This window comes from Pinus tabuliformis, chromosome 6 (assembly GCF_031772625.1).
Source record: "Pinus tabuliformis cultivar Carrire ecotype Pingquan chromosome 6, CPIR1, whole genome shotgun sequence".
NCBI lineage: Eukaryota > Viridiplantae > Streptophyta > Pinopsida > Pinales > Pinaceae > Pinus > Pinus tabuliformis.
Genome location: NC_142292.1, coordinates 293,324,694 through 293,350,554, shown reverse-complemented (window position 1 = coordinate 293,350,554; position 25,861 = coordinate 293,324,694). Strand labels below are relative to the sequence as shown.

At 36.7% G+C, this 25,861-nt stretch overlaps 1 pseudogene; it reads left to right on the top strand.

Annotated features, from left to right (window-relative positions):
- The first annotated feature begins 10,915 nt into the window (after positions 1-10,915).
- On the top strand, positions 10,916-12,142 carry LOC149258483 (ethylene-responsive transcription factor ERF024 pseudogene; annotated as a pseudogene).
- Positions 12,143-25,861: the final 13,719 nt, after the last annotated feature.

The following is a 25,861-nucleotide window of genomic DNA, read 5'->3' as shown; positions in this document are numbered from 1 at the left end:
ATTTATGTTGAAAATTGTCGAGTATCCATGTCCAGCCTGTCAATCTGTAGTTGTTTGGCTTAAGTCTAAATCCCAGGTAAGTGAATCCCTCCACAAGGGGTCTAGATCCAACCCCAAAAATACCTGGAATGAAATCAATCTCCAACCTATCGCCATTTGAGAAAAGAAGTAATGATTTACTTCCATTTTCTACTAGTCTAGAAGCCTCCCCATATCAGAAAAAAAATATAATGAAGAACCATCCATTGAGTTCTAGAGACCATCCCAAAGGTAAGCATGTCATCCATGAAAAACAAATCTGAGATGTTAACTTTGTTTGCCAATCTGGGACCACTGAAAAACCAGAGGATTTTTCCTCATTAATCTTCAGACTTATGCCATCCATAACCAGTATGAAGAGCAGGGGTGAAAGAGAACAACCATGTCTCAAACCTCTACGCTCCAGAAACAAACTTGTAGGATATCCATTTATCCAAACAACAAAACGCACAGAGGAAACACAAGTCATAATGCAATCCAGATTGTGCACGACCAGTCCAATTTTTGTCAGAATAATTCTCAAGGAGGACCAATCTACACATTCATAGGCCTTTTGTAAATCCACCTTCATAACCACCGCCTGCAGACGCTTAGTGCGAAACGAATATATACATTCATGTGCCATGGCAATAGCATCATGAATCAATCGATTGTGCAAGAAGCCAAATTGCTCCGAGGAGATGAAAACTGAGAGAGTTTTCTAGATTCGCTCTGCTATAATCTTGGAAATAAACTTATATGTTATGTTACATAATGATATAGGCTTGAAACCGAGAAAGGAAGAGTGGGAAGATACCTTCAGAATAAGAGTAAGGAAGGTAGAGTTTATGGCCCTTGAGATATGTCTAGTAGTCCAAGACTCTTCTACCAAATCCAAGAGTTCTTGTCCCATCATATCAAAGAAGTGTAAAAAAACTTCCACCATCCAACCATTTGGACTTGGACATTTATCCTTCGCGAAAGACTTGAAAACCAATTGAACTTCCTCTAGACTCACTTGGCGGAAGAGAGCCTCATTTGAATCAACGCTAAACATAGACGAATAGTTTTCTCATCCCCATAATTGGTCTTCTATGTCAAACCCTTCCCAAGCCTTAAAAAAATCTTCAAAGAAAGAGATCTCCTCTTTCTGAACCTCACATGTAGAATATACCATCTTCTACCTATACCATCTTCCCATTTACTCCTTTGATGTTCCAAATTACATTTATATTTCTTTAATAGTTAGCAAATTGGTGAAAGAAATGAGTATTCCTCTCACCTTCACTAAGCCATAAAGCCCTCCTCTTAAGCCCCATGTTGTTTCTTGAATCTCTAAAATATGCCTTTTCTTACCCTCTAGAGGCTCCAAAATCATCTTGGAAGCCCTTTAGAGGCTCCAAAATCATCTGGGAAGGCACCGCATGTTCCAAATCCTAAGCCAAATCTTCAAGAGACTCAATTTTTGCACAATCACATTCATGGCTGATGTCCCACGGACCGTCTCGTCCATTCTCCACGTGGAATTTACCAGCTTATGCAAATGCACATACTATTAAACAAATGTATATGCTAGTAATTTAAGATCTAATTGTTGTCAGAATTTTTTCCTAACGGAGATTATTAATTAGTTTACAGATCCACGTTTTAGGTTTAATTTAATTATTAATTCGCTTACATATCCACGTTTTTGGTTTAATTTGAAGTTTTTTCATGTTAATTATCCTCGGAATATATTCCATACGGAGTTCATTAATTCCCGTGTAAATCCAGGTGTTGCTTTAATTTAATATTTACCACGTAGCTGATCTATTTTTTTTCGATTTGTTTATTTTTAATGATGCTTGGAAGTCTCAAATTGTTTTAATAATAACTTAATTAGTCACGTTTTTGGTAGTTTTATCTGATGCATTTTAAAAAATATAAAGATAATCAAAATTTGAAAAGTTAAATTTATCAAATTGTTAATTCACTCCATTTTAAAACGTGCATTGATGGTGTGATATAAAGCTGAATATATAGACCTTGCTAGATCTACTGATTCGTTTAATCAGTTGAAACCGCAGGGCTATAACAGATTCATGTGACGCGAAATGAGTTTTTCTGTCACGGATTTTATTTACGTGATAACAAATATGTCACATGGCATATGATGGGATGAATTTTATTTACAACGGAAAGATTTACAGTAATTACTAAAAATATAATTAATAATTAGTTTTTGATTTGGAATTTCAAATTTATTTTGCCCCTCAAATGGAAAATTTGATATTTTTCCTAGCAAGTTTTTTAATCTTTTATATAGATTTTTTATATTTCCTTAGTATGTTTTTTAATCTTTTATAGAGTTTTGAGACAGATAGACTTCCTAGTTATTCTACTTAGAAGAACATAGTTTAACTTTATAACATTAATTTTTTTTCATAAAATGCATATCAAGCATGTTTAATTAAAAAATGTCACCATTCTAATTTTTTTTTTGTATAGTTTTTGGGTCTATAAAAATATCATTTTCATGGGATTCTTCAAATAACAATGATAAGAAATAAATACATTTCCAGATAATAATAATCATAAGAAATAAATGCATTTCCAATGAATCCACAAGAAATAGAACTTACAACTAAGGAGATTGTCCAAATTAATATATGTTAAATAATAATCATAAGAAATAAATGCATTTCCAATGAATCCACAAGAACTAGAGCTTACAACTAAGGAGATTGTCCAAATTAATATATGTTAGTAAAATTTATGAGAGAACTTAAATACTTACAAATCAAATTTATGGTTTCAAATATTCTTTACTCGTCATTTCCAACGTCTTTTTGTGTATATTTTTGTGTATATAAAAATCTCATTTTCATGGGATCCTTCAAATAACAATGATAAGAAATAAGTGCATTTCCAAGTAATGACAAGGATAAGAAATAAATGCATTTCCAATCAATCCACAAGAAATAGAGGTTACAATAAAGAGATTGTCCAAATTAATATATGTCTAAACTTTATGAGAGACCACTTAAATACTTACAAATCAAATTTATGGTTTCAAATTTTCTTTACTTAAGCATTTTTTTCAACATCCTTTTGTCTATATTTTTTGTGTCTATAAAAATCTCATTTTCATGGGATCCTTCAAATAATAATGATAAGAAATAAATTAATTTCCAACTGATTACAGTGATATGAAATAAATGCATTTCCAACCAATCCACAAGATATAGAGGTTACAACTAAGGAGATTGTCCAAATTAATATATTTCAATAAACTTTATGAGAGACAACTTAAATACTTAAGAATCAAATTTACGGTTTCGAATTTCTTTACCTAAGTCTTTTTTTTCCAACATCTTTCTGTGTATATTTTTTTGTGTCTATAAAAATTTCATTTTCATGGGATCCTTCAAATAACAATGATAATAAATAAATGCATTTCCAACCAATTCACAAGAAATAAAGGTTACAACTAAGGAGATTGTCCAAATTAATATATGTTAGTAAAATTTATGAGAGACTGCGTAAATATTTACGAATCAAATTTAGGGTTTCAAATTTTCTTTACTCATGTCTTTTTTTTTCAAACATCTTTTTGTGTATATTTTTTGTGTCTATAAAAAATCTCATTTTCATGGGATCCTTCGAATAACAATGATAAGAAATAAATGCATTTCCAACCAATCCACAAGAAATAAACCTTACAACTAAGGAGATTGTCCAAATTAATATATGTCAATAAAATTTATGAGAAACAACTTAAATACTTACGACGATTTCAAATTTTCTTTACCCATCATTTCCAAAATCTTTTTTTCCAACAATTCTTTGTATATATCTATAAAAATCTCATTTTGATGGGATCCTTTAAATAATAATGAAAAGAAATAAATGCATTTCCAACCAATCCAAAAAAATAAACCTTACAACTAAAGAGATTGTCCAAATTAATATATGTCAGTGAAATTTATGAGGTACAACTTAAATACTTAGTACCCATTATTTCCAACGTCCTTTTTTTTCCAACATCAAATATGTTCAGGATGATTTCCTTTTAAGACTCATCGATTTACTACGACATGAGATCCTTCAAATAATAATGATAAGAAGTCGTTGATCTATATTTTCTATCTTTTTGTGAGCTGGTTTCATGACAAGCTAGTTAAAGAAAATTTTGAGCACATAGTATACCTGTAAATGTTTGCGACCATAACAACTCCTTGATGTAGTTTCCCCGCCCAAGTGAGAGAGTTCCCCTTCTCGTCTCTACAGATCCCTGCATGCCGAAGATCCTGAATAAAACCATTCCATGCCAGTGCCCATCGACCTTCTAATCCTATTTTTGCTACTTCTTTCCAAATTGGATAATGTCCTCTCCATAGTCGAATGACCCATTCCAAGAAGAAGAAACCCCTTGTGCAAAGAGCCTCAGTATTGTCCTCTGAAACAATGGAAGTAGTGTTGACACCCAAAATTTGGTCCAAACCAATTAATATGTTGTTTCCCTTCCCAAAACATCATCTGTTCCTTTACAAGAAAGAACACTTGATCTTATGAAAATTCAACCATATGTATGAACCACATTTTATGCCTATATTGTCTTCTTTGAACTAGTCAATGATGCTATTCCTTTTCAAATACTTTACCATCAAAATATCCTTCCATATACTGTCTCCAAAAAGTTCCCTCCAAAGTGACTTAATAAGCAGAGACCATCCAAAGATTCTTGTATCTAAAATGCCCTAGCCTCCAAAAAATTTTGGTCTAGTTATCGCTTCTCAGCTTATCAAATAGTATTTTTTTACCTTTACTGTGCCTGACCATAAAAAGTGAGAGAGGATAGAATAGATTCTTGAAATGATATATGACGGAGTTAAGAAAGATAGGCCTAGTATAGAGACATTTGTTGAACTATAGCCTGAACAAGGGTATATCTCCCTCCCAAGGGAAGCCATTTGTGTGTCCAACCCTTTAATTTATGTTGAAAATTGTTGAGTATCCATGTCCAATCTGTCAATCTGTAGTTATTTGGCTTAAGTCTAAATCCCAGGTAAGTGAATCCCTCCACAAGGGGTCTAGATCCAACCCCAAAAATACTTGGAATGAAATCAATCTCCAACATGTCGCCATTTGAGAAAAGAAGTAATGATTTACTTCCATTTTCTACTAGCCTAGAAGCCTCCCGATATCACAAAAAAATATAATGAAGAACCATCCATTGAGTTCTAGAGACCATCCCAAAGGTAAGCATGTCATCCATGAAAAACAAATGTGAGATGTTAACTTTGTTTGCCAATATGGGACCACTGAAAATACCAGAGGATTTTTCCTCATTAATCTTCAGACTTATGCCATCCATAACCAGTATGAAGAGTAGGGGTGAAAGAGAACAACCATGTCTCAAACCTCTACCCTCCAGAAACAAACTTGTAGGATATCCATTTATCCAAACAACAAAACACACAGAGGAAACACAATTCATAATCCAATCCAGATTGTGCACAACCAGTCCAATTTTTGTTAGAATAATTCTCAAGGAGGACCAATCTACACATTCATAGGCCTTTTGTAAATCCACCTTCATAACCACCGCCTCCAGATGCTTAGTGTGAAATGAATATATACATTCATGTGCCATGGCAATAGCATCATGAATCAATCAATTGTGCAAGAAGCCAAATTGCTCCTAGGAGATGAAAACTGAGAGAGTTTTCTAGATGTGCTCTACTATAATCTTGGAAATAAACCTATATGTTATGTTACATAATGATATAGGCCTGAAACCGAGAAAGGAAGAGTGGGAACATACCTTCAGAATCAGAGTAAGGAAGGTAGAGTTTATGGCCCTTGTCCAAGACTCTTCTACCAAATCCAAGAGTTCTTGTCCCATCATATCAAAGAAGTGTAAAAAAACTTCCACCATCAAACCATTTAGACTTGGACATTTATCCTTCGCGAAAGACTTGAAAACTAATTGAACTTCCTCTAGACTCACCTGGTGGAAGAGAGCCTCATTTGAATCGACACTAAACATAGACGAATAGTTTTCTCATCCCAATAATTGGTCTTCTATGTCAACCCCTTCCCGAGCCTTGAAAAAGTCTTCAAAGAAAGAGATCTTCTCTTCCTGCCTCACATGTAGAATATACCATCTTCTACCTAACCATCTTCCCATTTACTCCTTTGATGTTCCAAATTGCATTTATATTTCTTTAATAGTTAGCAAATTGGTGAAAGAAATAAGTATTCCTTCCACCTTCACTAAGCCATAAAACCCTCCTCTTAAGGCCCCATGTTGTTTCTTGAATCTCTAAGATATGCCTTTTCTTATCCTCGAGTTCCTTTAGAGGTTTCTTATCCTCGAGTTCCTTTAGAGGCTCCAAAATCATCTGGGAAGCCCTTTAGAGACTCCAAAATCATCTGGGAAGGCACCGCATGTTCCAAATCCTAACCCAAATCTTCAAGAGACTCAATTTTTGCACAATCACATTCATGGCTGATGTCCCACGGACCGTCTCGCCCATTCTCCATGTGGAATTTACCAGCTTATGCAAATGCGCATACTATTAAACAAATGTATATGCTAGTAATTTAAGATCTAATAGTTGTCAGAATTTTTTCCTAACGGAGATTATTAATTAGTTTACAGATCCACGTTTTTGGTTTAATTTGATTATTAATTCGCTTACATATCCACGTTTTTGGTTTAATTTGAAGTTTTTCTTGTTAATTATCCTCTGAATATATTCCATACGGAGTTCATTAATTCCCGTTTAAATCCAGGTGTTGCTTTAATTTAATATTTACCACGTAGCTGATCTATTTTTTTTCGATTTGTTTATTTTTAATGATGCTTGGAAGTCTTAAATTGTTTTTATAATAACTTAATTATTCACGTTTTTGGTAGTTTTATTTGATGCATTTTAAAAAATATAAAGATAATCAAAATCTGAAAAGTTAAATTTATCAAATTGTTAATTCACTCCATTTTAAAACGTGCAGTGATGGTGTGATATAAAGCTGAATATATAGGACTTGCTAGATCTACTGATTCGTTTAATCAGTTGAAACCGCAGGGCTATAACAGATTCATGTGACGCGAAATGAGTTTTTCTCTCACGGATTTTATTTACGTGACAACAAATATGTCACATGGCATATGATGGGATGAATTTTATTTACAACGGAAAGATTTACAGTAATTACTAAAAATATAATTAATAATTAGTTTTTGATTTGGAATTTCAAATTTATTTTGCCCCTCGAATGGAAAATTTGATATTTTTCATAGCATGTTTTTTAATCTTTTATATAGATTTTTGATATTTTTCTTAGTATGTTCTTTAATCTTTTATACAGAGTTTTGAGGCTTAGATAGACTTTCAAGTTATTCTACTTAGAAGAACATAGTTTAACTTTATAACATTAATTTTTTTTTATAAAATGTATATCAATAATGTTTAATTAAAAAATGTCACCATTCTAATTTTTTTTTTTTTTTAGCTTTTGTGTTTATAAAATTATCATTTTCATGAGATTCTTCAAATAACAATGATAAGAAATAAATACATTTCCAACTAATAATAATCATAAGAAATAAATGCATTTCCAACGAATCCACAAGAAATAGACCTTACAACTAACGAGATTGTCTAAATTAATATATGTTAGTAAAATTTATGAGAGAACTTAAATACTTACAAATCAAATTTATGGTTTCAAATTTTCTTTACTCGTCATTTTCAACGTTTTTTTTTTTTTTCCAACGTCTTTTTGTGTATATTTTTGTGTCTATAAAAATCTCATTTTCATGGGATCCTTCAAATAACAATGATAAGAAATAAATGCATTTCCAAGTAATGACAAGGATAAGAAATAAATGCATTTCCAACCAATCCACAAGAAATAGAGATTACAACTAAGGAGATTGTCCAAATTAATATATGTCAGTAAAGTTTATGAGAGACAACTTAAATACTTACAAATCAAATTTATGGTTTCAAATTTTCTTTACTTAAGCATTTTTTCCAACATCTTTTTGTGTATATTTTTTGTGTCTATAAAAATCTCATTTTCAGGGGATCCTTCAAATAATAATGATAAGAAATAAATGCATTTCCAACTGATAACAATGATATGAAATAAATGCATTTCCAAGAAATCCACAAGATATAGAGGTTACAACTAAGGAGATTGTCCAAAATTAATATATTTCAGTAAACTTTATGAGAGACAACTTGAATACTTACGAATCAAATTTACGATTTTGAATTTTCTTTACCTAAGTCTTTTTTTCCAACATCTTTTTGTGAATATTTTTTGAGTCTATAGAAATCTCATTTTCATGGGATCCTTCAAATAACAATGATAAGAAATAGCATTTCCAACTAATAACAATGATAAAAAATAAATGCATTTCCAACCAATCCACAAGAAATAGAGGTTACAACTAAGGAGATTGTCCAAATTAATATATGTCAGTAAAATTTATGAGAGACGACTTAAATATTTACGAATCAAATTTAGGGTTTATTTCCAACATCTTTTTGTGTATAATTTTTGTGTCTATAAAAAATCTCATTTTCATGGGATCCTTCTAATAACAATGATAAGAAATAAATGCATTTCCAACCAATCCACAAGAAATAAACCTTACAACTAAGGAGATTGTCCAAATTAATATATGTCAGTAAAATTTATGAGAAACAACTTAAATACTTACGAATCAAATTTACGATTTCAAATTTTCTTTATGTGTCATTTCCAAAGTCTTTTTTTCCAACATCTTTTTGTATATATCTATAAAAATCTCATTTTCATGGGATCCTTTAAATAATAATGATAAAAAATAAAAGCATTTCCAACCAATCCACAAAAAAGAAACCTTACAACTAAAGAGATTGTCCAAATTAATATATGTCAGTAAAATTTCCCCCGATCAGGGTGGTGACGGGGAAGAGTACGAGCCAGAGGACAGCGCAGGGGAGAGGACGGCCAGGACGACCACCTACTGCCCTCAATCTGGATCAACCGGACGTGGTGGCATCCTGCATGACTGTGGGAATTTCGAGGAAGCAAAGTGGCAGGAGTGTGGGGGGAGAGGTGGGAAGAAATGGCGACAGTAGTGGGATGGGACGTAGGGTAGATGGGAAGGGGTTCATGAGGGTGGCAAGGGTAGGAAGAGAGCCCAGTTTGCAGCGAAGGAAGGAGGGGAACAGGGCAGCACGGGCGACGGGATCTTCTGCGGCCGAGCTCAATTCCGGGTATGTTTCCTTTGGCTTACCTCCTGCAATTCACTCTGTCTCGCATAGTATGTTGGAGGAGGGGGGAAAGCTGGGACTCGCAGGGGAGGGGCTATGTCTGGGTGGGTCTGAGGACGACATTGTGAGGCAGTGAGAGGAACAGAGCATAGGCATGCCTGGGGAATGTATTAGCAAGGAAAAGGGTCAGCCCTGGAAAACTAAGGCTGAAATCCATGAGAAGGACAGGATGGCAGAGGGCTTGACCACCAACCTTAGTCTAGGGGGGAGAGTCCATCGATTCTCCAGAGTGACGGGGGAGGCCGGAGTGGGGAAGCACTGCAAAGCGACAAAGACATGGTGGTTTATGGGAAGATAGAAGTTCATAGAAAGCTAATGTTTGCTGTTGATAATTGTAAGCAGGAGTCAGTAAAGGAAAAGATGGCACGCCTGGGCAGAGGCTAGGGTTGTGGGGGCAGAGGGCGCCAAAACCTAATGTGTAGAAGAGATCCTACAACTTCAACACCAGCAAGTCAGAGAAGAGGCAAGAAATATATCAAGATGGTTGCCCATGAAGCCACTCGCACATACAGAGAAGGGACGGATGCTCACATTCGTCAGCTAATACAGGAGATGGAAAATAGCGTCATGGAAGAAGATTCTGAGCCAGAGATGGAAGAATGGGGGGATATAGTCCCCGACCCAGGGCACACCAGAGGTAGGATGATGCTATACAGACAAGCCCTGCATGTGTACTAGGTTATGAAGCGCTTACTGGCCAAAGCCCTAGAGCAGGTGGCGGGGGAGATGGCAGAAATAGCACAAGGCATGCCCAACATCAAAAAGGACATGAAAAACCTGCAAATTATCTTGATTATGCAAGACAGTAAGCTCGATGAGATCCAACAACGTTTGATGAGGATGTTTCCAGTGTCAGGCAACTTTGCTGCTGCTCCAGATATTGTGGAATCTAACAAAGATGATCGCAAGGAATAGTTTTTTCAGTTTCTAGTTTTGGATTTTTAGCGGATAGCATGTTCTTTTCTTGTGCTTTATGTTAGTTTAGAACATGAATAGTGTTTCTAGATGTGAAGTTCATTTAGCTTTGATTGAAAGACTAGTTAAATTTTTTCATTGGATGACATATAACAGACTCAGGTGGCCAACAGACTTGGCTTCCCATCTCGACAAGTTAAGGCCACCAAATTTCTGTACTTTGAAGATGATTTCCTTTAAAGACTCATCGATTTAATGCAACATGAGATGCGTGTCACATTAATTTTATTGAGAATAATAGAGAAAAAATCGAAGACCGTGGGTCCAAGGTCGCTGTTGTTAACATGGCCATAGCGCCCCCACCATCAAATCTATTAAAGGCCCGTGGGTCCAAGGTCGCTGTTGTTAACATGGCCATAGCGCCCCCACCATCAAATCTATTAAAGGCCGTTTCTTAAAACGTGAAATTGGCCTCTTCGGTGTTTTGTACGGACGGAGCAGCTAGCGTAATATAATTGCCATGTGCACATTGCAAACCCACTTAATCGCGGTTAGCGAACTACACTGGAAAGTGCCTTGTGTGTATATATATATATATATATATATATATATATATATATATATATGCCTACTTACACTACACATTCCACAGGTGAGAGGTTGCGTCATGGCTTTTCCCTTCGAATCATCGCGTACCACTTTGGAAGAACATAAACATGCCCGTAGTCCCTGTGGACATTCTGCTTCTCCTCCTCCTCCATTTTCTGATTACTGTGATGGCAACAGTATATCTTCCATATTCAATGCGGCTGAATCCGCTTCCACTGGAAGCTCCGCCTCCGATTCTACGCGGAGATTAATGCACGATAGAATGCGTAAGCGGCGTTCAGAGGAGATTAATAATGCAGACGAGCCTGGCGAAGTGGAGTCTGCCTTGTGTAATGGAGATGAAGAGCAAGGTGTGAAATTTAAAGGAAAGCGGCACGCTGATTACAGAGGCGTGAGAATGAGAAGTTGGGGCAGATGGGTTTCAGAGATTCGAGAGCCTAAGAAGAAGTCCAGAATTTGGCTGGGGACATTCCCCACACCAGAGATGGCGGCTCGAGCCCACGACGTAGCGGCTCTGAGCATCAAGGGGAAATCCGCGTTCCTCAATTTTCCGCACATCGCCTCGTCGTTGCCTCGCCCGGCCACATTGTCCCCCAAGGACATCCGGGCCGCTGCCGCGGTCGCTGCGGCTGAGTTTCACATTCCTTCAGAAGAAGATCGCAGTGAGGATCGATCCCTTGACCCCGTGGGGATGAACAACGCGATCCCTAGTGATGCACACACTGTGATCCTTGCAGAGTCGGCGAATAATGATGAAGCAGCAGCAGCTTGCGGGTCCAATTCGGTTTGGGTTTCGAGTTTTCTTTCGGGGAACGGGTGGATGAGCATAGAGGACGATATAGTGTTGGATCTGCCGAATATTGTGCGAAACATGGCAGAGGGTCTACTGGTACCTCCTCCATGGATGGTAGAACAAGATAATTACAGTGCTGCTGATAATTTTTGTGATGTACATGGATCAATCTCTCCGGAAACATCTCTTTGGAACTATTAATAAACCTTGAAGCTCTTCCTACAAAGAACTTCTTTTTGTCAGATTCAACTGGAAGTGGATCCGATTTCGTTTGCAACAATTGAAATCGTGTGTCACATATGCGTGACTATTGTAGTTGAATTTGAATTTCGTTTACAAGAAACCTAGGTTTTCATTTTGTTATTATTATGATTATTATTTTCATGATGAATTGAATTCAAGTTGTTCAGTTGGGTTTATCTTTCTTATATAGAATATATAGATACCTATTTGGTAAATAGACAGCTTTTAGGTGACATCGGCCCCTCTCTACAATCCGGTCCGGTTATTATGACTGAGAGATAAGTAAACCTAAATTTGGGATCGCGGGTGGAATCAGAGATCTGGCAAAACCCCTCAATTGCATTTTCAAACAACTAGATTGTAGTTTTGCGATGTTGATTCTGCACCTATCGCTTTTTCAGCCAAAATACTGTTGGGAAAATGGTCTGAAAAGGAGATGAACTTTTATTTGAGGCACGGTGAGCTGTGTTTACAAGTTAATTAAAACCTTGCGTTGCCGGTCACCGTCTCATACCATTCTGACTATAAATATGAGTTATCTCCTCCTCCTGGTGGTGGTGGTGGTGGTGGTGGTGGTGGTGGTGGTGGTGGTGGTGGTGGTGGTGGTGGTGGTGGTGGTGGTGGTGGTGGTGGTGGTGGTGGTGGTGGTGGTGGTGGTGGTGGTGGTGGTGGTGGTGGTGGTGGTGGGATAAGGGACCCACGGCCTGACTACTAAAATTACGAAAACATATATACATATTTTACCCTTATGATTTTAAACCTATCATAATATAAAGATTAAAGAAGAAATTGATACTCTTAACCATTATATTTTTGAAATAAAAAAATTGCAATTCTGTTATATAAAATTGCACTTAAATAGCTAGCTAAAAACATGCCTACCCATCCCATATATATCTGAACTTATCTGCCGTTGATTAACATTATCTGTTTTTGGTTAAGAAGTCTAACCGATTAAAAAATGTGTCATTACTAATCCATTAGAATGAATGTAACAATGATGTATGGAATGTTTAATATGAATAGAGGTTTTATTTTTTATAATATATATATTAAATGTTTTTGTATGGCTATTTGATTGGTAAAATTTAAGGAGATGTACATTTCCTGTTAAAATGTCTTTTTTTCTAAAATTCAATTTGTAATGTTTTAAGTGTTGCTTTTTAAATTTGAACTTGTAATGTTTTAAGAAGAAACCTATGTTTTAAATTATTTGGTCTATTCAAATTGTACTAAATAATAATTTAATTTTAAAATCATAATTAAGTTCAATATCAAATTGATATGTAAAAAAATTTTGTTTATAAAAATTGTGATTTAAAAAAGAGATTATGGAATAGAGCTTTTAGAATTTTAATTTAATTATCAATACTTATTTGGTGGATAAGAGATTTAACCTCCATGAAATATTTTAAAATATTTTTAATAGTCATCACAAATCAAAGGTTGAGTTTTATCTTAACGGTAATTGTAAATATTTTACCTTTTAATTAAATAATAATGTGTCATATGAGAGGAACTATATAATATAATAATCTATATATGAGTTAGCTTAATTTATATATTAATTCTCTTAGTAAATAATAATAAATATGTCATTTAAAAAAAAAAATTGTAATGATGTAGAATGTATTCTAAAATAAATATTTTAATATTATTATAAATTGATGTCTACCAATATTTATCAAACATTTAATTTATGTCATTATACTAATTATTATTAATATTTAATTTTTATAAATTTAATAAAACATTCCAGTTTCGTCGAAGCCCTAAGAGCATTGCTCTAATTAAAATGATGCTTTCTCACTCGACCGTCCCTTCCTTTCGAAACTGATGCCAATTGATGGAGGGAAAATATCAATCAAGTAAAAGAAATAGTGACATGGGTACTTCTTTTAGGCATTGGAGACGATGTGCCCCACGCCTCCCCAGTTCTGCGAGCATAGAAGTTGGTATGAAATGATCCAAAATCACTGGGAGCTTCAATAGATACTTTAGAGCTTTCAGGAGCTTCACTGCAACAAATTTTGACATTTTAGGTAATTATTTCTAGTAGATTTTGATGTTTTGGGTACCTAATTTGAGTAGGGAAGGTACCATTTGTTTATTTTCTAACTGATACATGTCAGTTCAGAGGGATGAACTACATGAACTCTGTAAAACGACAGAGACGTGAAGATGTAGCAAAGATTTCAACAAAATATGCACAATTGCCAGTCATTCCTTGGCAGCTTCGATTGCAGATCTTGAATTTCAAGAATTGCAAATAAGTCTACTCTCTTGAAGCCTATCTTGAAGCTTTAATGATAAGATTAAATGAATTACAGTAATGGTAAAAAAGAGAAAGAGTAGTGTGTGTGTTAATTTCATTTTATAGATTTCCAAACTTGAATTTCAAGTTGAATATGATATCGCAATGCATGAAATCACAACATAATAGAGTAATAACAATGTTTTTTTTTCTTGTTTGGGAGTTCCACATGTTTCTTTGTTGAGAAGGAATTTGATTGGCAAATCTTTGATGGATTAATATTTTTTTTTTTTTTTTTTGTAGTGTTTGAAAGTTTAATCTTTTACATATTTCTTTGCAAGATGGAATTTAATTGGCAAGTTTTGGATGGAAAGAAATTAGTTATTTTATTTTTCTTTTTAATATATATTAAATTTTAATATATAATATTATTATCTCTCCCAATTTGATGTTCCCTATAAATTTGGGCAAATCTTCTAGCCATTACAGATACTTGTTCCACATCCTCGGATACTTGTTTCCCGTCTCAAAGTACAGACGTACTAAAAATTCATGCAACATAGGTAAAAACAAAAACAATAAAAATGTGGTCAAAATGATTCGATATTATTGTTAAAGTAATGATCACTGTATTTCGCTACACTAACATTCTTTCTTTTTATAGTCGATCCTTGTGTTTCCTTTTATTTCATAGAAAGGGAAATAAGACTCTTATTTATGAGCTATGAAGGGAATCTAGTGAGGGATTTTGATACAACATGTGTTAAAGAATGGAGTCCATTCGGGTTAAAATTTGAAAACAATTTGACATTTTGATAAGGTGGGAAATCAATGCTTTTGGAAGGAATTATTTTCCATTATTAGAATACAATGTATCATGATAAATTAAAGGAGCATTAGTTGTCACAACATATTTTATGATATATACTTGAAGATATATAGTTGTTTCATAAAGGAGCATTATGATACAAATATACCAAGCATGGAAGGTGGTAAGTTTAATGGTGGGAGTGATAGGCCCATAAAAGTAATCATGCCTAGCTTGTGTGATAAATATATCATTGTAAGCAAGAAGCATCTCTTGAGGTGTTCTCACTTTTTTCTAGAAGAAAATTTAAGTGCAAGACAATAGGATGAAAGGAAGGACAAAATGTCAAAGGTTAGGGCTGCAAGAGATGAAGGAAAGAGCATGGACTTATAAAGGTAAAGAGGTGATAGCACGATTTGGACCTCCTTCCAAAAAAAGAAGCAAGATGGTAATAAAGAGGAGGCAACAAATTGATCAACAAGAAATCAGGAAGCAAGGCCAATATGGGAAAGCAAGCATAAAGACTCAACTGTGAGTCTTGCATGTCAAAATAAATAATAATCAAGTCATACCGAAGTTTCCTTAAGTTTAGTTTGTTGGAACTTCAAAGGTTACCCATTGAGATGAGGACCTTGGTTAGGGCTTATTGCGGAAGATAGAGACATAATTTGCCTCATAGAAACAAATGAGCATGAAAGGTGCAAGACACATTTGTTTGAGGTATACTAGAAGATTGCAGTGTGGAACACGACAGCAAGGAATGGAAAAGGACATGGGTGTATCATGGTATTAGTGAGGGAAAAAGAAGGTCGTCTCATTCAGTTAGAAGAAGAAGACTTAAATAAACTATTCATTTGGTTTAAAATATCATAAAATAGAAATCACATTAGAATTGCAGCATGCAATTTTGCGCTGCAAGTTTCAAAAATCTACAAAAGTAGAGGGATTGACCACAAAGATCCTTTTTAAGACTTAAAAGCAGATCTTCAACATATTCTCAGCTAGATGAAGTCCTCATAATGGGCGATGTCAATGTTAGAACTTTAATTGAGCAAGCTATCATTATTTTTTGTAAAGAAGATTGTGACCCTATTTGGCTTACAGAAGAGAGTAATCATCAGTGGGAAATAATTTCAGATGACAAGGGCTACAATATCTTTGGTGAACAATTTCTTACTCTATGCAGGGCCTTCGATTTAGTCATTTGTAATGGTTTGACTAGATGGGCAAAGTTCAGTAATTTCACTTGCAATACTTACAATGGAGCAAGTGTAGTAGTGTTGGCTTGTAGGCACCTGACCCAAGTTCGGAGTTAATTAGCCAAACAAATCCCTGTAATATAGGCCCTTTCGGCAACATTCCGCAGAGCACGGACTGTGTTAGGTCCCTACAATACTAGTGATTTCCCCATTACTATTGTAGTTGTATCCCTTATTAATATTGTTGTGCCCCTATTGTACCCATATTGTTATTATTATGCCCCATAGAATCTCTCTATTGTTATTTTTGTGCCTTTATATTATTATTGTTAGGTCGGTTGGGTTATATTGTGACTCCTTAGACTCCTATATATAGAAAGGAGGTTTTTTCATTTGAATCATCAAGGAATCATTCATTTGTGTAATGTAAAGGAGGTTGCCCCCTCGAAGAGGCTGAATTCTAAGGCATTGATCTATCTTTTCTATCTTTTTGTGAGCCGGTTTCATAACATTTGGTATCAGAGCTTTGGATTCTAGGGTTTCAATGCTCCAAATAGGTCATCGTGGTATTTTCGCTATAACTTTCCTTCTGCAATGTTTCAAAAGAGAAAGAAAAACCCATTTGAGACGAAATCACACTAAACCTCGGGTTTGAATTTCAGAGCTTTTTGCGCTATATTTGTGGAGATATGATCTGAAGAAGTTGGTCTTTTTGCAAACTCCTGAATTACATTCCAAACAGGTGACCTAGGGAAAATCGTCATAACTTTCTATCTGAGCATCGAATTGAAATTTCGTAAGAAGGTACATAAAGAGGACAGATTGTAGTTTCTTGTATAAATTTTTCAAAGCCAAAGGTCGAAACAGGGACACGTGGCATGTCGTACAAGTTCGCTCTACTGAACTAGTCTATAATCAGGTCACTGTGGGAGATTTGGTATAAGTCTTCCTTGGAGAATCCAATTTGGATCAAACTGGTGACATTGGAAAGAGGACACAGAAGGCTACTACAGGTCACAATTTCAAAATTGGATGATCCGAAATTACAGAGATACATTAGAGGCAATATCAAGCTCCTACAAACTAAAAAAAGTTGTGTAGATTTTTTTTAATTTTTGCTTAAGCTTGGTTTGAAAAATTATTTTGAAGGAATTCAAAGGGCATAGTAGAGCATTATTATTAGTAACTCATACCCTGAGGAAAGAAAATGCAAACACCTAGTAAGCAACCTGAAAGATCTAGCATGACTCATGAAGAAGAGGAAGAAATACTACATGATATATCAAAATTACAAGACCAAGTGCAACAAATGTCACTCTCACAAAAGCTAACAGAAGCTAAGATAAATGGCATGGGATCTAAGATAAAGGGCATGGAAGCTAAGATGAATGGCGTGGAAGCTAAGATGGATGATTTGAAGATAGATTTGAAGACATACATGGTAGATTAAAGACAGACGTGGCAGATTTGAAGATAGATTTGACAAATTTTATACAAGAAATACTTACTAATGGTGAAAGGCTAGTAAAGGAAACTCATGATGCAAACAAAATAAATGTTAATCATGATTTCATAGACTCTAATGTTGGATCGAAGACCCACCATATTCCAAAAATCTATATGAGGAAGTTTGATAACAAGGATCCCGCAACATGGATATTACAGATAGAGGAGTTTTTTGATCTCAATAATGTGCAAAACACACAAAAGGTACGTATTGCAACTTTATATTTGGAACCAAATCAGTTTGTATGGTATAAATGGCTTTGCTCTCGTAAACAAATTAGCACTTGGGCAATTTTTACGGAAGAATTGACAGCACATTATGAGGATACAAAAAGAAACACTTTTTTAGCTAATTGATAAGTCTCAAGCAAAAGGGTTCAATAATGGAGCACATTGAGGAGTTCCAAAAATTGAACATAAGGGTAAAAAATATTTCAGAGGAGCATCAGATTGATGTGTTCATAGGGACTTTAAAGGATAATATCCAACATGATGTTCGCCTTTGGGAACCAGATTCATTAGAGAAGACATTCAGGTTAGCAAGAAAAATGGAAAGCAAAATTATGGAAACCAGGAAGCATACCACTCACAACTATAAAGATGGAAGTGTTGTTGCCCCTAGTCTTCCACAACCTATAAGGTTGACACCACAACAATTGGAAGAAAAAAGAGCAAAAGGGCTTTGTTACAATTGTGATAGCAAATAAACTAAAGGTCATAAGTGTGCTGAGAAGAAATTATTCTACATAGATTGTGAAGAGGAAGAAGAAAAGGAGCAAGAAAGGTCAAAAGAAGAGGATATACTTGAGGAACAAAGCCTAGATAAAGAAGAAATGAATCTGACCATATCTTGTAATGCATTGGCGGGAATTACCACTCCTCAAACCATCAAGATAGAAGGACAAATCAAGAAGAAAAAGGTAATAGTGTTGATTGATTCAGGAAGTACCCACAATTTTATTCATTGTAAGGTAGCAAAAGAATTGAATTGCTTCCTATATCCAACACCATAGTGTCAAGTGATGGTTGCAAATGGGGGGACAATAAATTGCTCTGGAAAGTGCCATAATATCAAGCTATCCATGGGAGAATATGTATTGACTAGCCCAATGCTTTCCATTCCAATGGGAGGTCCTGATGTTGTACTAAGAGTCCAATCGCTACAATCCTTGGGTACAATAGCTTTTAATTTTCAAGAACTTTTCATGAAATTTTCTACGGAAGGAAACGAAGTTGAATTAAGGGGTATTACAAAGAAACTAGGAAAGATAATCAGCTCTAACGGTATGACAAAGCTCTAAAAAAGGAACAAAGAGGTATAATTGCACAATTATGTTCACTAGATGTTTCCACATCGAAATCATCTATTTCTCCAGATCTCCAAAAAGTCTTGGACAATCATTCCAAGGTATTTGAGACTCCCAAAGGTCTCCCACCTATTCGTGATCATGATGATGCTATTCATCTGATTCCAGGAAGTGTTCCTCCAAACATCAGGCCGTATAGATATCCCTATGCCCAAAAGAGTGAAATTGAACGTATGGTTGCAGAAATGCTAGAGGTCGGTATAATTCAACCTAGTCAAAGTTCTTTCTCTGCTTCAGTAGTATTGGTACACAAGAAGGATGGATCATGGCGCATGTGTCCAGATTATAGGGAGCTCAACAAGCTCACTATCAAAGATAAGTTTCCCATTCATGTCATTGATGAATTACTGGATGAATTGCATAGATCAATTTACTTCACCAAGTTGGATCTTCGTTCAGGATATCATCAAATCAGAATGAAGACTAAAGACATTCCCAAAACAGCATTTAGAACTCATGAGTGTCATTATGAATTTTTGGTCATGCCTTTTGGCCTTACCAATGCACCTTCTACATTTCAAGGTTTGATGAATTCCATTTTCAAACCCTTCCTTAGAAAATTTGTGTTAGTATTTTTTGATGATATACTAATCTACAACAAGTCTTGGAAGGATCATGTTGAACATGTTGACAAGGTACTACAACTATTGGAGGAGAAACAATTATATGCAAAAAGATCCAAATGTTTCTTTGGAGTACAAGAGGTGGAATATCTGGGTCATATTGTATCTCATGAAGGAGTTAAGGTAGACCCTAGCAAAATTAAAGCCATTAAGGAATGGAAAATCCCCACATCCATTAAGCATCTTCGAGGATTTCTCGAGTTGAGAGGGTATTATCACAATTTTGTTAATAATTATGGGAGAATAACAACACCTCTAACAACATTATTGAAGAAATATGCATTTTCATGGACTCCAGAAGCAACAAAGGCCTCCGAACATCTTAAAGAGGAAATGTCCCAAGCACTGGTCTTAGCTACACTAGACTTCACAAAAACCTTTATTGTGGAATGTGATGCTTCAGGAAATGGAATTGGTGTTGTTTTAATGCAAGATGAAAGACCCATTGCTTTTGAAAGTCTTCAAATCAAGGGAAAGTTTTTACACAAAGCTATTTATGAGAAGGAAATGTTGGCAATACTACATGCACTTAAGAAATGGCGGCCCTACCTAATGGGAAGACACTTCAAGGTAAAAAGGGATCATGATAGCCTTAAATACTTTTTAGAACAAAGATTATCCTCTGAAGAGTAACAAAAGTGGGTCACTAAGATGTTGGGTTATGACTTTGAAATCATCTACAAAAAAGGGAAGCAAAATGTGGTGGCAGATGCACTCTCAAGAAAGGATGAGGATGTGGAAGCATTGTTGTGCGCCATTTCTATTATCCAACCAGATTGGATAAACAAAGCAAGGGAGGAATGGAAGAATGATGAAGAAGTGTAGGCACTTATTCAAAAGTTACAACAAGATTCCAGTACATCTGATACATTTAGCTGGCAAAATGATTCATTATGGTACAAATATCGCTTATACCTCTGTAGGAATTCCCAACTCAAACAAAAGATTCTTATGAAATTCCACACTTCTCCCTTAGGAGGGAACTCAGGATTTTTAAAAACCTACCACAGGGTTAAGAAGGATTTTTTTTGGGATGGCCTTAAATCAGATATTCAAAAGTTTGTGGCAGAATGTTTGGTTTTCCAACAAAATAAAGTTGAAAAAATTAATACCCCGGGTCTATTACAACCTTTATCCATTCCAAGCCAATGTTGGGAGGAGGTTTCAATGGATTTTATCACAGGTTTACCCAAGCCTGAGGGAAAGAGTGTCATCATGGTGGTAGTTGACAGACTTACTAAGTATGCACATTTTTGTGCATTATCACATCCATTTAAAGCCAGTACAGTTTCTACTGCATTTATGGAAACAATTCAAAAGTTACATGGAAATCCAAAGATTATTGTAAGTGACAGAGACCCCATTTTCACTGGAAATTTTTGGACAGAATTATTTTCTTGTCTCGGTACTCAGTTAGCTCATAGCTCGTCTTATCATCCTCAATCTGATGGGCAAACTGAGACAGTAAACAAATGTTTGGAAGGATATCTTCGTTGTTTTGTATTTGCTAAATAGACACAATGGGTCAAATGGTTGCCTCTAGCTGAATGGTCGTATAACACTTCCTTCCATACAGCAACAAAAACAACCCCATTTATGGCACTTTATGGATATCAGCCACCATCCATCAGATCATATTTAAGAGAAAATTCTAAGGTTCAAGCAGTGGAACATCACATCGAGCATCAAAAACAAGTCCTCCAACTCTTAAAGGATAACCTCATGTTGGCGCAGAATAGAATGAAACAACAAGAAAATCAACATCGCAACGAAAGAAGTTTTGATGTAGGTGATTGGGTATTCCTACGGATACAACCATATAAACAAATGTCCCTCAAGCAAGCTAAGAAGAATAATAAATTATCACCAAAGTATTATGGTCCGTATACGGTGTTGCAAAAGATTGGTACTATGGCATACAAATTGGAGCTTCCTGCAGTTTCTCGAGTGCACCCAGTTTTCCATGTTTCATGTTTAAAGAAGGTTATAGGCGAAAAGCTCCCAGTTCAAGCAATATTGCCAGAACTTGACGAGGAAGGAAAATTTTTATTGGAACCGGAAGCAGTCACAGAAACAAGAACTCGACAACTACGAAATCGATCAATTTCGGAGTATCTCATCAAGTGGAAGAACTTATCTGCTAAAGATTCCACATGGGAGGATGAGAATTTTATACAAAATCATCCAGAACTACTCAAGCGATGAGGACAACACTTTTTTGAAGGAGAGGGGCATGTTAGGTCCCTACAATACTAGTGATTACCCCATTACTATTGTAGTTGTATCCTTTATTAATATTGTTGTGCCCCTATTGTCCCCATATTGTTATTATTATGCCCCATAGAATCCCTCTATTGTTATTTTTGTGCCTTTATATTATTATTGTTAGGTCGGATGGGTTATATTGTGACTCCTTAGACTCCTATATATAGAAATGAGGTTTTGTCATTTGAATCATCAAGGAATCATTCATTTGTGTAATGTAAAGGAGGTTGCCCCCTCGAAGAGGCTGAATTCTAAGGCATTGATCTATCTTTTCTATTTTTTTTGTTAGCTGGTTTCATAACAGACTGAGGTCTCACCCAAAGCAGTATGGGGGGATGTTGGAACCAGGCTTCCGCACACTTGAGATGTATGATGGGTTGATTTAGTCCAACTATGAATACCTTCGCGTAGGTTACTTCGCGCACTTACCTCGCTTGTGAGGCCTTCGCGCCTTGATATATTCGCCTTCGCGCAGCCCTAACCAGGGGTTGTGGGGCTTTTGCGCTGTTGGAGCAGCGATCTGCACTATTTCCCTAAGTCACACCGTGGATCTTACTTATCTTCTTATAATAGTTAGTTATCTTCGCATAAATGGATATCATGTATTTTTTTTTTCTGAATAAAGACTAATTCTATTAAAAAAAGAAAAGTATAGTACAATCAAGCTTGCAAGCAAGCGAAGCAGAAAAGCAAGGGAGCCACAGGGGATAGGCTACCACCTCGCGCTAAGAGACAATCTAAGAAAGGACTCAGTAGACAAAGGAGAACAAAAGAAAGAACTCAACTCAGAGAATTACCCCGAGGAATCATTTCCAGCCACACGACATTTTTTGCCTTTTTTCTTGTTTACTTTGACCCACCCAGTGGAGTTTGGCTGAGCCAAGACAATCTGTAGACTATTCTGCACTGGCGGCTGAATTTCCTTATCAGAATCTGAGGAAGAAGAACAATGAGTACGTTTCTGAGAAAACTGAGGGTCAGAGGAGACTGCTGGAGCTCCCGAGGGAGTATCTATCGGAATCACATCATTCTGCACATCTGCTACCGTAGCCTCATCCTTCTGCAAAACAGCTTCAGTTTCCTCCTCATCCGAACTAGAGAAATCTAGACTGCCCATTGAGCGGGGAGGCTCACAAGGATTCCAGCACTTGGCTTTGGGTTTGCGATTTAGATTCTTCTTTTTTTGGAGGAACTGAGGACATGTATTCTGGAGGTGCCCAGTTTGATGGCAATGGCGGCATCTGAAGGCTGTGTTCTCGTAATCCAAGGTTTGAGTCCAGTGGAAGTCTCCAATCTTGAGATTAATCTGATCCGGAAGTCCTTTACTGATATCTATTTCTGCACAAAGTCTGCCGTAGGTGAAAAGACCATTTTCCTTTCTTGAGCTGTCTACAGCCAGGTACCGTCCTAAAGTCTCTCCAATGGCTATGAAAACAGATACATGCCATAGATGAGCTGGAAGATTCGGGAGCCTGACCCAAATCGGAAGCTTGGTGATGACTGCTGTAGAAGGGTCAAATTCTAGAAACCAAGGAGTGAGAAAGAGCCCAGCCGCACCCCAGAACCAAGGGCCTCCCATTAAGGCCTTCTGGTAATCTTCACTTGAGTCAAAAACCACAATGAAGAACCCTTTTGAACATAAGTAAATCTTGCTTTTTTTGGTCCAAGTGGAGTGGATCCATTGGTATAGATCTGCTGTGCGAGGCCAAAGCCCATTAAATCTGCAGATGAGTGTTGATTCTTCAAAAATCTGTAAACGATTTTCAATTTCGGCGTGAGAGAAATTGATGGAAGGAATTTCCTCTGATTTGTCTACCACAAAAGGCTTTGGAGCCGCGTTTGGGTGGGTTGCTTTCGAAGCGGACTGTGGTTGCGTAGCATCTTTGCTAGCTGCATCTTTGTAAGAGAAAGAAGGGGCAGAGGAGGTCTGCCCAAAGGAACCACCTCTTAAGCGAAAAGAAGCCTCGATAGAGGCGTCCTTATGAATGCTGTAAAAAGAGAGAGGAAGGGGGCTCATTAGTTGCTTACCCTCATATAACAATCTGAGGAAGGAGGAGGGGATCCCCATCCGGCTTTCCAGTTTTTGCAGAAGATCCTGGACTAGATCTGTTGTTCGAACCCAATGCATCCTTGTCTTGCCCAGTAGTTTGACTTGGATTTGAAATTCCTGAGATTCTTCCAACAGATCTGGCTGAATCAATAGAGGAACCTCTGCAAGCAAATCTGGCGAAAATGAGGAGCAGAATCGCTGCTTGCTTCCGGCCAGAAGTGCCCTGTCCATACAACAATTCTGCGCATGTCCTGTAAACATGGCAGTGCATGAGACCACATTTCTCTCAGGCATTGCCCAGAACAGTCCCAGTGCGTCGTCCTCTCTCCCATTCTTCACAGAACCAGAAAGCGACTCATTCCAATCATTAGCATCTCGTTCAGGACTTTTCTCAAACACTTTGTATGCAACCTTCATTTGCCCCCATTTGGCAACGAATCTCCAAATGAGCATATTCAAGATGCCCAGGCACCCCTCGGAAGTCACCAGATTCCCATCTTCCCTCGCCCTGAGCCGTAAATCTACATCAACGCGCTGACTGAATCCTGTCGCGCAGCTCGAATGGGCAGGCAGGTTTTCAGAAAAGTTAACACAGGCTTTCCCTTTCATTGTCTTCCCGGCTCTCTCGCTGTCCATATCATTTTCCTGAGCACATATCTCTTTTGCACGAGAAAGGATTGCTTGAGAAACCTGCTTCTGTTGAACCAAAATCGTTTCAATTAATCCAGGAGTTTTTATCCCCATTGGTGCAGCGGTGTTGAAGGCTGCCACTGGTTGAGCGTGAAATATCACAAGAGAAACAGCGCTTCCATAAAGATGCCGGTTGTTTAAAGCCCATTGCTGAGCATAATGACTGAGTTCACTGTCGTCCACGGCCACCATTATTTTCTTCACTTCCACCATCAGAGCCCTCTCTCAATCATCATGTATTATATTCACTTACTCAGCACATTTATATAAGTTTGCATATTAAATAAACAATAATCTTGTAATTCATACCCAATAATGCATAAAACAGTGAAAGATACATAGAAACATGGTAAAACTTCTCTTTATTATTGTTTCCAATGGTTACATACTCGACCTGCCCTGCACACTCAACTACAGGGGTCGACGCACTCAGCTGCAAAGCCTTCTTCTACTCTACGACCCAATGACACAAATCTACACTTCGACTTACTGCTTCATCGACTTCTTTCTATACTTAGATTCTTAGATCTCTTTTACAGTTAGAGCCTCATTCTATTTATACAATCCCATGGTTCATGAACCATGGGTAGATCTCTCAAACCGACATTACATTACAAAAATGACGGCGAACAACAATCTGACTCATTGACCATCTTCATGTTCCATGCCCATAAATCACAGAGTCTTTACAATAGACTTATTGAAAACTTGGGCTTTAAGCCCCAAAACTTGGCTTGGGGGGATCCCACGCCCAACAGGCCCCCAAAAAAAAAATTGTGACTCGCCCTTGAGTCACTCTATCGGTGTAGAGATCTTCGTGTGAAGACCTCCCAACTCTGCTCGAACTGCTACAAGGTTGGTAGCACACTGAGAAGCTGCCTACTAAATCTCCTGTACTTGTTGTTCTGAGAATGCAATGTCAGAACTGATCCCCCGAACCTTTTCTTGCGTCCCCTACATCTGCGCAAGCTTGCCTTCAATTGTTGTTGTGATTACGAAGGCCTCATTGATCCAAGGTTGAACACGTGCCTTCAAAACTGCTTCTTTGTGTTGCATTGCATCCACTGCCTCTTTAAGCACTTTCGCATATTGCATTCTTGCAAGCCTTTGAGTGAGGGCCACCGTTTGCATGGTCCCTTTGATGTTGTTGTGTTGCTGTTGTAGCTCACACACCTCTGTTTCTAAGCATTGCATGTTAAGGTCC